Raw genomic sequence first — 5,972 nt, forward strand, 5'->3', positions numbered from 1 at the left:
GGCCAAGGACCCCCTAGCTGAGAGAGAGATGAAGCAGGGACCCCCTCTATATTGTATAAAATTGTTTCAGATTACTTTTTTTGTTTACTTGGTCTGCTCTTCTCCCTCTACACCTATACCTCTTTGCCAAAAAATAGCAGATCTACAAGCTCACAAAGTTCTAAAGTTCTTGATTTGGCGGACCCCCTGTAGTAACTCTGAGGATCCCCTAGGGGTCCCGGACCCCCTGTTGAAGAACCCTGCTCTAGTGTACAAATGGAACCATTGTACAATATAAATTGGGGTCCCAGTGCTATAAATGCCATTAGGGGTCCGTAGTCTAATGCATGTCAAACTGGGGGTCCTTGAAATTAAAATAGTTGAGAATCACTGCTAGAGCCGTAAAAATCTTCTCTTACTGTATATGGAGGTCCTTGGCTTATCTTTTCAAATTGGGGTCTGCGGGCTAATAAGTGTGAATTTGGGGGTCCTTGACATGAAAAAGTTTGAAAACCACTGGTGTAGGACACACACACACACACACACACACACACACACACACACACACACACACACACACACACACTCAAGCAACCTAATGCTTGAGACATACTCATTTTATTGATTTTTAGGCCTGATCTAGAAAAATACAAATGTCTATTTTAAAAAGGGTGATGTTTATTTTATATCACCACTCAGAGATAAGACGAGAATCAATCTCTAATAGGCTTATACAGTAAACAACACACTCACAGCCTTTGATAAAAAATATATATATATACTGTATGCCCATAACCGCGCTATGAGCTTGTAGATCTATTTTTTGGAAAAATCGTGGGTCTTTGAATATGGATATATATATATATATATACTAGAGTTTCGGGGGGCTACGCCCCCCTCAACCCCAGCCGCGCACGGGGCTTTGCGTTTGTTGGTCCCTCCGTGTCCCTGTCTCTGTATCCGTGTAGCTGCAGCACAGAGTGGGCAGTATAGATGGGGATTATGGCTGTTAAAGGCATGTACGCGCACGGGGCCCGCGTGGGCGTGTGTATATGGGGGTAGGCAAATTGTCTAAGTAACATTTGCAAAAAGGGGGGGGAAAAAAAAAAATTGTAAGAAAGTATAATGTAAAAGTTACAAAATGATGAAAAATAAGTAGAAGAAATTATATTTTGTATGTTTCGCGGACCACCAGGGGGTCCGCGGACCCCCTGGTGGTCCGCGCGGAAATCGTGGGATGAAAATTTCCAAAAGGAAAAAAAAAAAAAAATATATATATATATGAAGGTGGTTGCTTGTTTTTCTGAAAGCTGGCGAATGGCAGCCCTTTCTGCAAGATGGCGGCCGCCTGGTGTTGTTGTGATTTGGTCGTGCGCACGTGCTCTCGGTTACACAGCGTTGTACTGGCGAAGTATAGTTCTCGCTTACACAGACATGTCCAGACATGTTGTAGGTCCCTCCGTGTCCCTGTCTGTGTGTCCGTGTAGCTGCAGCACAGAGTGGAGTGAGGCGTTTCGAGCTTGTAGATCGGCTATTTTCACAATATTTACTTGTGGAACGGAGTCAAACAGAATGGGGGGGTCCCAGATCAAGTACGTGTATTTGGGGGGGGGGGGGGGGGGGCGTGAAAGGGTTGATAAACACTGCTGTAATCGGAGCGAAATTATCTGAAATGAGTACATGACCATAATGCAGCGTAACATGCGTTGCACGGGGCGGTCCTGCCATTACGTTAGTTACTGTAGTTGCTGTGGAGCTACATAGTTCTCCAGAAGACACACACAAACATACACCATCTACAATGGACGAACTGAGCAGCAATATAGACATTCACCACACGAACGTGCATTGTTGACAAAGTGATTGCACAGCCGCTGCAGGCATGACAACCAGGTTAGCGTTAGCGACATGGCAGCTATCACAGCGCCCTGTCCGTCGTGCTGCAACTGCCTGTGATGGCTACAGCAGTAACAGCAAGCTGTCTGCGATGCCATTGTCTGGAGACTGCTCTTAGCGTGACACGACCAATGAGAGTGAGCGCTGTAGTTGTTGCTAAGATACGGTGGCGTCTCTGCCCCATAGCTTGTAGATGTCTCACACATGATTGGCGTAGGCTGCGTTGCCAGGTCTGACTTTGTGTCAAAGCAATGGTCGGCTTATTTTTGCGCGCCTTTGGGCTCGTTTGCATTGTGCGCACGGCAGCGCTTGTTTAGCGTACGTCAGCGCGACGTGGCAACGGACGTGGCAACGTGAAAGGTGATTGGCTGGTGAAAAGAAACACCCGACGTTACACCGGAAATGGTGCCTGGAGAAAATGGTGACCAAAAAAAAAGTTTGGAAAAAAAGGAAAAAACCCCCGCAGCGGCTGCCTGCTGTTGTGGTGATGAGGTCGTGCGCACGGTAAAGGGTACGAAGCTGGCTCCCCTTCCGTTTTGTCCGACATTTGGTGAGTAGAATTAATTATGTTGCGCGGTGGAAACGGTGTAGTGAGCAGTGAGATGTCCCCTACGCGAGGCGTAAATTCAGCGCGGCGGCCGTGGCGAGTCAGTAGGCGACATGTGGTCTGGCGGTGCGTTGTTTATTCGATAACAGAGCTGTGGGGTGTCACCACCGAGGGTGCGGAAGTTGCTCGCCATTTATATAGTTAGATATATATTTTTTTTTTTTCAAGGTTTGGCCCTTTATTGCAGAACAGGGTGTGTTTAACTATCAGTCAAACACATAATCAATTTGCAATCTCACAAATTTGCATATCTCACTCCTCTCCACTCTGCAGTCTGTGAATGGCTGGTAGCTCCGCTAGTGGATTTGGATTTGTTTTAAGCCGACCATGGCCCGGGTGCCGATGTCCACCACCTTGCGAAAGATCCGCCGGTATTCCTGGGTTTCATAGAGGACAGAATTAATTCTTCTATTTGGTAGGAGGCCGTCCGTGACGTTCTGCCGCAGGGTGTTCGCATCATTCTGGACCCGAACTAGGTCTGCCTGCAGTGTTGTCTGCAAAGTCGTTTGTGCCGCGATCCTGCGTTTCCACTTACTCCACGAATGCAGAATAACAACACCATGTGTCATTAACAGCATTAAGGGCATTGCCACCGCTCCAACTGCTCCTTCAATTGGACCTAATATCGCTCCGCCACTCCCGCCAAAAAATGCAGAAAAATAATAGCTCCACGTAATGATGAGTCCTTTTCTATGGTGTTTATGTCTAAGACACGCCCCCCATGTCAGAGGATCTGGTTCTATAGTGTTCGTGATCTGTTGGATTTTGGCGTCAACCTCATCCAGAGTACTCTGAATCCCCAGAAAAATGAACTTCTTCACAGTCTGGTCAGATATCATCAACGCCATGCTGCGTCAGAGACGATGTTGGTTGTCAGCAGTCTTTCAAAATGAATGTTGTATAGCCTCTTCAACGTTGAGAAGAGAAGGAATGGATATATATATATTTTTAAACTCAAATCTTTGCTTCTGGGGGATTCTACATGTGTTCTAAATCCTAACAGTGTTTTGAAAAACCTTACGTTGCCATCAGTGGTTCTCAAAAATTATGTATTTGGCCGTGGACCCCATCTCAAAATGTTTAGTTCCAGCGACCCCCAGAAGTTGTAACAGAGTTAAAGATGTTCGCTTTAAAAATATATATATTCAAAGATTTGCAAACATTTTCACGATTATTCAAAAATGGCAGATCTACTAGCTCACAGCACGGCGCTATGAGCTTGTATATCTGCTATTTTATAATAGCCAAAGAAATCTTAAAATGACACACAGACAGGGCCGGTGTGTCCATACAGGCGACCTAGGCGGCCGCTTAGAGCGGCAGTTTGGAGAGGCGGGAAAAAATAATAATAAATCGGTAAAATCAGAATTAAATAACATAACCCTAATCTAACCCTAAAACCGAAATAAAATAGCCAAAAACGTATCATAATCCGCCCAAAACCCGGAAAAGTTTGCGCGCGCACTTTGCCCCTGCATGCACGCATCAGAGGAATCTCGCCTAGAGCGCTGATCAGCCTAGAACCGGCGCTGCACACAGATGCGTTCCCGGTCTTAATGGGTTAATAGAAGTTTTACCACCCGCTGGCCCGCACTCCCATTAGCCAATTTCAATAGGAAGACATTGTTGTGACATTTATTTGGGTCTTAAATTACATTTGTTGAGGTCTTAAAAAGGTCTTAAAAAGTCTTAAATTTGACTTTCCAAATGGTGCAGGAACCCTGTGCTAGAGCCGTAAAAATCTTCTCTTACTGTATATGGAGGTCCTTGGCTTATCTTTTCAAATTGGGGTCTGCGGGCTAATAAGTGTGAATTTGGGGGTCCTTGACATGAAAAAGTTTGAAAACCACTGGTGTAGGACACACACACACACACACACACACTCAAGCAACCTAATGCTTGAGACATACTCATTTTATTGATTTTTAGGCCTGATCTAGAAAAATACAAATGTCTATTTTAAAAAGGGTGATGTTTATTTTATATCACCACTCAGAGATAAGACGAGAATCAATCTCTAATAGGCTTATACAGTAAACAACACACTCACAGCCTTTGATAAAAAAAATATATATATACTGTATGCCGATAACCGCGCTATGAGCTTGTAGATCTATTTTTTGGAAAAATCGTGGGTCTTTGAATATGGATATATATATATATGTATATATATATATATATATTTTTTTTTTTTTTTCAAGGTTTGGCCCTTTATTGCAGAACAGGGTGTGTTTAACTATCAGTCAAACACATAATCAATTTGCAATCTCACAAATTTGCATATCTCACTCCTCTCCACTCTCCAGTCTGTGAATGGCTGGTAGCTCCGTTAGTGGATTTGGATTTGTTTTAAGCCGACCATGGCCCGGGTGCCGATGTCTACCACCTTGCGAAAGATCCGCCGGTATTCCTGGGTTTCATAGAGGACAGAATTAATTCTTCTATTTGGTAGGAGGCCGTCCGTGACGTTCTGCCGCAGGGTGTTCGCATCATTCTGGACCCGAACTAGGTCTGCCTGCAGTGTTGTCTGCAAAGTCGTTTGTGCCGCGATCCTGCGTTTCCACTTACTCCACGAAATGCAGAATAACAACACCATGTGTCATTAACAGCATTAAGGGCATTGCCACCGCTCCAACTGCTCCTTCAATTGGACCTAATATCGCTCCGCCACTCCCGCCAAAAAATGCAGAAAAAGAATAGCTCCACGTAATGATGAGTCCTTTTCTATGGTGTTTATGTCTAAGACACGCCCCCCATGTCAGAGGATCTGGTTCTATAGTGTTCGTGATCTGTTGGATTTTGGCGTCAACCTCATCCAGAGTACTCTGAATCCCCAGAAAAATGAACTTCTTCACAGTCTGGTCAGATATCATCAACGCCATGCTGCGTCAGAGACGATGTTGGTTGTCAGCAGTCTTTCAAAATGAATGTTGTATAGCCTCTTCAACGTTGAGAAGAGAAGGAATGGATATATATATATTTTTAAACTCAAATCTTTGCTTCTGGGGGATTCTACATGTGTTCTAAATCCTAACAGTGTTTTGAAAAACCTTATGTTGCCATCAGTGGTTCTCAAAAATTATGTATTTGGCCGTGGACCCCATCTCAAAATGTTTAGTTCCAGCGACCCCCAGAAGTTGTAACAGAGTTAAAGATGTTCGCTTTAAAAATATATATATTCAAAGATTTGCAAACATTTTCACGATTATTCAAAAATGGCAGATCTACTAGCTCACAGCACGGCGCTATGAGCTTGTATATCTGCTATTTTATAATAGCCAAAGAAATCTTAAAATGACACACAGACAGGGCCGGTGTGTCCATACAGGCGACCTAGGCGGCCGCTTAGAGCGGCAGTTTGGAGAGGCAGGAAAAAATAATAATAAATCGGTAAAATCAGAATTAAATAACATAACCCTAACCTAACCCTAAAACCGAAATAAAATAGCCAAAAACGTATCATAATCCGCCCAAAACCCGGAAAAGTTTG

This window comes from Gymnoscopelus microlampas (genome assembly GCF_963454915.1).
Source record: "Gymnoscopelus microlampas genome assembly, chromosome: 21".
Classification (NCBI taxonomy): Eukaryota; Metazoa; Chordata; class Actinopteri; order Myctophiformes; family Myctophidae; genus Gymnoscopelus; species Gymnoscopelus microlampas.